General features: G+C 44.2%; 1 long non-coding RNA gene across 1 annotated transcript in view; it reads right to left on the minus strand.

Moving 5' to 3' along the window:
* LOC142589745 (uncharacterized) overlaps positions 1–9,900 on the minus strand; it is a 153,561-nt gene that overhangs the window by 75,597 nt on the left and 68,064 nt on the right. The window lies entirely within an intron of this gene.

The raw sequence follows: 9,900 nt of genomic DNA on the forward strand, positions 1-9,900 counted from the left end.
AATGGAAGCTCGCAAACCCGTGTCAACCTTCCAACCTCGTTTGAAGGTTCTTTCCGGCCACTTTGCGCTGTCACTTCTGGTATATACAGCGCTTCGAGCTTTTTTGGCGAAAGGCGCACACTTTGTTTACCGGAAGGTAAAACTGATTACGATCCAGCATTCCGTTCTGCGTAGGCGCTCACCAAACGCTATAGCATGCAACGGTAAGAAAGTTGCCCCAAACTAAATATAAGAGAACGCCCACTACGCAATTTTTAGCGAGGCTTCAAGTTTGGGGGGTATTTCCTCGATTTCTCCTGATGCACTTAGACTCCTACTTCTATTTATTTATTTATTTATTTATTTATTTATTTATTTATTTATTTATTTATTGTTTTTGTTGGTTTCTTAGGTTAGTTTGGTTGTTTGTTTCCTGACGTCCGGGAACAGCACAAATGCAAGACACATGACACAGATTAGCGAGGACAACGCTTGTCGTTGTCGTGCCTTTCCATATCCTGTGTCATGCATTTCCGTTATAAACATTCGCCATGGAAATCCACCACCTTGCCTAATCCGTCACGCTTTCTTTCTTGACTGTTTGTTTGTTTTAAGTCATCCCTGTTTGGCGGCCAGACGTACACCTGGGAAGAATAGATGAATCAGGGATGACGTCTGTTGCTACAGGAGGAAAGGCGTCTGCTGGAACGTACCTGATGATGTCAGATACACCGTATTACTGCCCTGCATTCGGCATTACGTCTCGGTACGTGAGTGCATACTGCTACGCAAAAGATGTGTGCGCCTTCGCAAAGGCAACCTGTTGCACAACATCAGGTGACAAATTGACTATTATCCTTATTGAAAAACAGAGTGGAATACTTTACATCCTGTTGTTAGATATCTTCTAAGTCGACTCCTTACGTATGCCTTACATTGTCTATGAGAAGCTTAATGGAGTGCTTTAGATAATGCTGGATGAAAAGCGTATAGTGCTGCGTTCGTAGACACCATCAATGATCAATCAATAAAGCAAGCAAGCAAGCCATTTATCCATCCATCCATCCATCCATCCATCCATCCATCCATCCATCCATCCATCCATCCATCCGTCCGTCCGTCCGTCCGTCCGCAGTGCACCACATCTGAATGAAATGAACGCCACTTCATGCATGATTAACACAAATGAACCACACTTCATTAAGACTTCCCCGAAGAGACGCGACCCTTTAGTGTATAGGTATCGTTAGGCGTCGCGTTTACCAACGCCTACGCGTTCCGCGTATGGGGATGGCCGACACCGCAGCCTGTGGTCATTGCGGTGAAGAGAAAACAGTGAGTCATGTTCAGTGCCAGTCCCCGCAGAAAAGGGTGCCGAGACATTCGCTCCAAGGTATATGTGCACGTGGCAGCGAAGCTGCCATAGGAGTCCATACGTCCTGCAATGGCGGCTTGTGAAGGCACGGCAGCGCCATCTACATTTCGCGGGGCCGACTTCTCGGTGGAAAAAGAAATCAACCTTCGCCGTTCGAGGCTTGTTGCGCAAAGTCTTCTACTGCCGCCAGCTCACATCACATCGCATATTGACCCTTTTCGCGAAGCAGTTTGCTCTAGAGAAACGAGATGGCGCTCTAGAGAAACGAGAGTACGCTGCCTTAGCGAAAGTGCACGAGTAGGAAACCATTACATCTTCTGTCCAGCTTTTATAAAATCAGCTGCCAGAAATGCAACTGAACTTTTGCTTACGCAGTGTGCTACATTCATGCTCCAAAATATGGAGCGGTAGAGTGACGACGTGTGCAGAAGTTGGCTGCGAAAATCGTGACTGGCATACTAATGGATGGAATGAATCGGTGTGTCCAAGTGCACAAACCACTGCTACATAAGTGCTCCCTGTGTTGCAGGCTCTACACGATGCACGGCTTCCTTCGAGGATGAAAAACGTTCGCTCATCCGCCAGTGTTGTCGCTAACCTCCAATGAAAAGACTTCAACCCCGGAACATCTGCACGAGTGAATACCGCCCGTTATACGGTGACAAAGAGAGTAGCACCGCTTCTTGGCATATACCAAGTTTCTCGCACGTTATCTGCACACATCCACCCCAACTCACACGCAAATTTACGCCCACTCTATCGACAACGTACCAAGAATAAATGAACGGGCGCACGCTTGAATCAATGCGCCGAATCATGGGTGATGTCGACTACACCGACAGCACACTAATGTTCGAAAACACCCGCCGTGGTTGCTCAGTGGCTATGGTGTTGGGCTGCTGAGCACGAGGTCGCGGGATCGAATCCCGGCCACGGCGGCCGCATTTCGATGGGGGCGAAATGCGAAAACACCCGTGTGCTTAGATTTAGGTGCACGTTAAAGAACCCCAGGTGGTCAAAATTTCCGGAGTCCTCCACTACGGCGTGCCTCATAATCAGAAAGTGGTTTTGGCACGTAAAACCCCAAATATTATTATTAATGTTCGAAACTGAACGTTTCGTAACGGTCCACACAGTAAGCGAGTGACTAGCGATAATGCGTATTAGCTACGGGCTATTACAACGTGCAGAACATCTACGTTACAAGCTTTGTGCCCAGCAAGAACAAGCCTATCGCAACTGAGCACACCCGCGAGCGATCATGCAGAAGATAAACAATCAGACAGTGACCGCCCAGGAAACCTTACTGAGTCAGAAACGTGACAAGCCGCTGCTTAAAAGTATTGGTAAATAAATAACGAAGAGTTGAACACACCGATACAATTCACAATCGGAAAGCTGGGATAGCTTGGAATGCAGCTTTAGCCCCGCTTTTATTAGAGGCACTGTATGCGCTGCTGGCGCCGTTTGGACAAAGCGTAATGAGCTCCGAAAGCGTTTGCATGTCCTCTGTAAGCTGTAGCCAAAGCTTCACGTGTGGTCCACTCAACCACCGTCTACGATATCCGCCGAAAGAGACGTTTGCAGCGCCGTACCGGCGTCATGTACATTCATCGTAAACACGGAGACAACAGAGGCAGCTCAGGCAAGCAATGGGCGCGTCAGCACAGGACCAAACATGGCAGCCCCCAAGGGATCACCGCGAAAGGCTGAATACAGCTAGAGCACGCAACATTACGAATGAAACGTGGGAATCTTCACCCCAACATCGCGTCACAAACCAACCAATAGCACGAATCGCAACGAGCAAACTTCAGAAAGCCTGCACTGTTTCGTACTCAGAATTATTCGTGGATGAACGCAAACGGCCTGGGACTTCACATTTTGTCATTCTAATGACGTACACTGTAGTTCTTCAGATGTTTCCACTGATGACATATTATAAGAGCAATTTTCATCAACCATTGTTTTGCCCCGAGAGATGCAGTCGCGCTTCAATCACACAGCCAATAATTGATGTCGCTGCTCATTGGTTCGGAACCGCATTTCAGCTTCGCCTTTGCGGCCATGCGAATTCAGCTTCATCGCTCTCTGTCGCGCTTAACTAGCTTGACGAAAACCGGCCTCTGCCGGAGGAAAGGGTACTACAACAGTGACGGGTCCTACCATTAGATCAGAAGGCCGTGCAAGTGCTAATGGGTGTTTTGCGATCCGCCGGCCTGTGGGAACGCCTCTGGATATTTATCTTCCGGTTAAGCTTTTGCGACTAATTTATCTCTCTCTCTTATTGGAGCGCCCTTCCAGTTCCTTTGTACTGCGTTAAGATCACCTAAGTGGAAAACTAATATATATATATATATATATATATATATATATATATATATATATATATATATATATATATATATATATATATATATATATATATATATATATATATATATATATATATATTATGCAAAGATGTGGATTCGCGCCCCACCTGCGGACAGTTGTTTTCTGATCCACTTTCATTTGCATTAATTTATCATCATTTATTTCATTTATTTAATACGTACATGTAATTTTTCCTATGCTGTCCTTGGTGTCTATTGGCTTCTTATGATATGACTATATAGTCATATCATAAGAAGCCAACAGACACCAAGGACAGCATAGGAAAAATTACATGTACTTATTAAATAAATGAAATAAATTATGATAAATTAATGGAAATGAAAGTGGATCAACAAACAACTGTCCGCAAGTGGGGCGCGAATCCACATCTTCGCATCACGCGTACGATGCTCTTACCGATTGTGCTACTTCGGCGCCGTTTTCCCGTCCACTTCTACTAGAGTATCTACTCGAGCTAAACCTGGAACTGCTTATATATGAAGTGGCTTGTACCGCCACTACTCCGGACAACGGAAATTTCAAAACAGCCGTACACAACACGTTGTGTTGAAACTTTATTGCTGCACATGCATGTACTTGTTGTTGTTCATGTAATGCCCTAGGGCCTGGAAAGTACTTTAATAAATCAATACACAAATATGTCTTGCTCTTAACGACATAGCCGCAATGCAAAGATAAATAGGTGACACAACGCGTTCGATGCACAGAACAATCATCGCTATTCAATCATCTCTAAAGAGCCACCGCCCAAACGCCGCGTTCGCGAAGAACGAGAAAAAAAATTTCGCCCGTCACAAATGTTCCAAGCAAGAGCCACGGGGCCCTCCAACACAAACTCGCCTCTTCACAACAATCGCCATGTAGTCGAAAGTCGACAAAGCGCGGTGTTCTAAGGAACCCTGTCAGTCGTGCAGCGTCACGATATATACCGTGCTGTTAGCCAGCGTCACAGAAGCAGTCGGCGTGTTTGCACAAGCGGATTGCTTCGCGTATAGGGCGTACCCGGTTTGGAAGACAATTGAGGTCATTCGCGCTAGAAAGAACGGCGCTTCGCCCTTGGCAAGACGTTCTGTTCATTGTCTCCCGGATGTCAACAGAGACGCGACTGGAGTCGATTCGCCATCGAAGCTTGGCGGGGATTGGCTCCCGAACACGGGCATTGTCAGGCGCACCGAAATGCGCGCAATTTCTTTACTCCGGTCTGAACGGGGGAACTTGCATCTATTGTTGAAAAGCGGCCTTGCGAGCGTACGCGTCTCAGTTATTCTGTTTGATTCAAGGACTAACGTTTGCGGTGCAGTAACGCAGCAAGGGTATCGATCGCTCGATCTCGGCAGTGAAGCAACAACGGAAGCTGTCTTTCTCTTCCGGCAACCTTCACTTTGTTTTGTCAAAATGTTCAAATGTAATACACAGTGTTTCTAGGAAGGCTTTATTGTTTTAAGTAATGTCGGAGGGTGCTATCCTCGGCCCATGGCCTGACACTACAACTTCAATGCGGGGCAACTAAAGCGTTGTTGAAGTTTCCGCATGACACGAAACTAGACGAGTGGCTCTAGTAGGGCCACCGCCTAATCCACATAAGCACTCACTGCTTCTCTTATCATCACCCAAAGCAGTACTTTCACTCCCCTTCTCTCTTTCCCAGTGCAGAAGAGCTGACTAGAGCACACAAGCTCAGGTGGACCACTCTGCCTTTCCTGTCAGCAAATTCTATCGTGTTCCTTAAGCAATATCTAAACATAGCCACTCTGATATAAAACGACGGTTCCTTCGGAGACGTGCCGGTCAGCGGTACCGATCATCGTTTGACGGGTGACACGAGTTAATTAGTTGCTTAGTAACAAAAACTCATTAATTTACACCTAAACCTTTAGTTTCAGCGGGCTCATCGCACATTGGAAATTGAACAAAACCCGCCGTCTAAACCACATAAACTTCTGGATCTGGAAAAATGCGCTTACCCGCGGAACTGCGCCACGGCGAATTTCAGATACCAGAACGCGTGATACCAAAACTGGGAGGGAAGCTGCAGTGAGCGCGAACCCGTGCCCCTCGAGGTGACGTTCTGCTTACGTCACCCAGCAGCGGGTAGCCATCGCGCTGCGACAGCGAGGAGCAGGCAGCCACAGTGCGCTAGTCTTTGTTGCGCTATAGACAACATTTAAAAATTTCCTGTGGCAAAAAGCGCAACTCTGGTCCTCGATAGACATTCTAGAGAGGGCTGCATGCTGCATGTTAAAATGTCACATTTGAATTCCCACATCCAGAGTAATTGTTTCTTGAAAACAAATTCTGTGTTCCCGCTCACACTGCTTACGATTATACATACATACATACATACATACATACATACATACATACATACATACATACATACATACATACATACATACATACATACATACATACATACATACATACATACATACATACATACATATATACATACATACCCCCATACATACATACATACATACATACATACATACATACATACATACATACATACATACATACATACATACATACATACATACATACATACATACATACATACATACATACATACTCTGAGAATTCGAACCTGAAAAGTTATACCTTGCTAACACGTTTCTGTTATAACATTAGGCTCATTACCACTTTAATGCTGGGCATCCATGTTTAGAAGCTGCCATGATAGCAATTTGTGTTCCCCTATTGCTGAAGGGGTATTATTTACATGTATGTATGTATGTATGTATGTATGTATGTATGTATGTATGTATGTATGTATGTATGTATGTACCCGACAAAAGTATATACGTATACAAAGCAATAAAGACTAACAACGTCCTTCCGCAGAACAAGGTAGCACTTAGAAAAAAAAAACGCTTCAATCGCGTAGGCTACGCGACGATGCAGCTGAGAAAACGTGGCGAAGTTTAAAGAGGAATTCCCAGTGTATAGGCCTATGCATACGCTTTACATCGAGTCGTCATCAAATATCAACAAAACTTATATATAAGCCTATTTATGAGGGAAACTCCTGCGATAATGTACTTTTCTTTCACCTCTCCCCCCCCCTTTTTTTTCGATCTCTTTGTTTTGCATAATTTACTAAAATACCAACTTTCCGCACTGCAGTCGTATCAATTTCTGACGCCGTTTGCAGCTGCGCAAGCTCTCCTGCGCACTTCACATCTGGACCATTATGTGTTCTCTCTATATAGAAAGTTCAGCAAAGAAAAAAGAAAGGAAACAAATTATTTAGAAAAGGTGCACCGGCGACTCTTTCGTGCACTTCGTTCAACATTTCTTTCTTTCTTTCTTTCTTTCTTTCTTTCTTTCTTTCTTTCTTTCTTTCTTTCTTTCTTTCTTTCTTTCTTTCTTTCTTTACCGGATCGCATCCGGTTCCCAAGGCCTTCGCTGCCTTCGAGGACCTGTCACGGTAATGGCTCCCACTAGACTGCACATCACTTTTGAGTTTCGCAAGCAAGTACGCGAGCGAACCCTAACGGCGGCTTCCCTAGGCGCTCCCTATTCTTTTGTCCCAGAGGGCTTACCCCGTTCCCTCCTTGACGTCACAGCCGATAAATGACCGGCAGTCATTACTGACATGATTAATGGCGACGCTCATATTCCGGGATCAACGCTCAAGAAGCTCGCGAAGCACGGCGATAACGACCAGCAATCATGCGAAGATGTACAGGCTACCAAGGCCCGCTCCCAGGATGTTGCTAGCAATTACCTTTATCCCTTCGTAAGATGGTTGTCGAGTTACCAGAAGTAGCGACAGGCGGTGCTTCGCTTAGCACATTCATTGGCTGTCCCTGAAATTTGTCGGAGAAGACCGGGACTTAAAAAAGAAAGAGAGACGGTCGTAAAGAAAAAGAAAATTAGCGCTAATGGAAGCGCTTGTATTTTATTTGTATAGCGACGTGTTCCTTTTATTTTTCAAATGTTTAAAAAACGTACTACATAAAGCCACGGCGTGTGATGGTTCACTATGTACACTGACTTTCCTGCAAGGACATTGGTGTGTGCAAAACTGGGCCACGTATTCACACACTAAAAAAAAAAAGATTCAGTGGCGATTAGGCCGTGAAAGAAATGCGTCAGCATTATGTCGCAACTCCTTGATGTCCCGTATCCATGGTTTAAACCGCGTTCACCACATTGCTAAGTGTTGTTGAGGAGCTCCCTTGATGCACGTCCTGCCTCTTCGACGAGCGAAGTGAAACTGACGGTGGATTATATATATATATATATATATATATATATATATATATATATATATATATATATATATATATATATATATATATATATGCACTACGTGACCGGCTTCTGCTTACAAAAGTAACTGGAACGGCACATTTTGGGAAATAATATCTCGAAAACGCTGTCGTCGTGGCAATTCATTTCAAATAGATACGTCTCGAAGGCTCAGCGGCTACAATTCCTAAACTGCAACATGTAACGTAAAGTAATTAAGACGTAATTAGTGATTGTTTGTTGATTTGCTGAATATGTGCCTCGATTTCTCGTGCTAATAATGTCAGCCTCTTGGAATAATCCAGCTCAAGGACAAAAATTATGCAATCTGCCACAGGCGATTTTTAAAAATTCCATAGAGAATAAAAATGATCCCCCTGCATATTACACATAATGCACATTAAGATACTACAAAATACCAAAGCTGTTAAAAACGTGCATCATCATCATCATCATCAGCCTATCTTTATGTCCACTGCCGGACAAAGGCCTCACCCTGCCATCTCCAATTACCCCTGTCTTGAGCTAGTTGATCCAACTTGCGCCAGTAAATTTCCTAATTTTATCATCCCACCTGGTTTTCTACCATTGTCGACTGCGTTTTTCCTCCCTTGGCACCGATTCTGTAATTCTAATGGTCCACAGGTTACATATCCTGCGCATTACATGGTTCTGCCCAGCTCCATTTTTGTTTCTCAGAATATCAGCTATCCCCGTTGGCTCTCTGATCCCACTGCTCTTTTCCTGTCTCTTAACGTTACGCCCAAAATTTTTCGTTCCATCTTTCTTTGCGCGAAAGAAAGAAAGAAAGAAAGAAAGAAAGAAAGAAAGAAAGAAAGAAAGAAAGAAAGAAAGAAAGAAAGGAAGAAAGAAAGAAAGCATTAGAAGAATATGTGTGAGGCGTTAACAGGAAGCTTACATCGGAGCCAACTCTGATTTCCATATTAAAATACGCGTAAAACGCAGTAACTTTCTCATCGGACAACCACTCGACCTTTTCGAATGAAAGTAGCTCCACTTGAAAGATAAAGTCACATTCTACTGACTGTATAGGAAGCAGAATTTGTTTTTGCGAAGATTACCAAAAATCAGCAAGCTTTAAATAAATTGAAACATAAGGTTCACAAATCTGGAACTGCGCGCCAAAAACAGCTATCGCAGTTCTGCAAGCTGCCCCTGTTAGAGAGTCTCTAGCGGACCAATATGATGAACGGCTGCAACGTGTGCGAGAGCTTTGTAAAAAGCCTACTCACAAATTAGTGGTATATTTCAGAACGATGTACAACACATCAGGCTTGACCGCTCCAGAAGCCCGGATAGGTTCATCAACAGAAATTTGATCACATACTTCACATTGCTGAGTTACAGAGTTCTAAAGAAATAATGGTTTGGCTTCTTTATATTTTGCGATTTAAAACGATTATTCTAAAAAAAAACTTATCGGCCTAAACTTCAAAAATGGGGCCCTTACACTGAGTAGATTTTAATAAGGTGGAAGCTTGGGCGAGTTGGTGATTCAATATCGACGTCTGTGCACTGCGCAATAGACGAGCGCCTGTGTCGTGCTCTTCCTTCAGCCCTCGTCTTTCGCACTGTGCACGCGTGTGCGCAGATCTTAATTTTTTTTTTTTTAATGCAGCAAACTGCACGAAATTCAGTGCAGTGGATGCTGAGAAGAACGATTTGTCCGTCCCCGTGTATTAAGATAGGCGCCTCTAGAGGAATAGAAAATCTTCATCTAAAAGACAATTAAAGGAAGGAAAAAAGGGTGGCAATGTGTATAGAAAAGGCAACTGCCACACTTACTCCCGGTCCGCCCCCCCCCCTCTCCTGACGAGGCTAAATCCAGCGAAATTCCATTTTGGATAAATTGGCAATAAACGAACATGATG

This window comes from Dermacentor variabilis, chromosome 8 (genome assembly GCF_050947875.1).
Source record: "Dermacentor variabilis isolate Ectoservices chromosome 8, ASM5094787v1, whole genome shotgun sequence".
NCBI lineage: Eukaryota > Metazoa > Arthropoda > Arachnida > Ixodida > Ixodidae > Dermacentor > Dermacentor variabilis.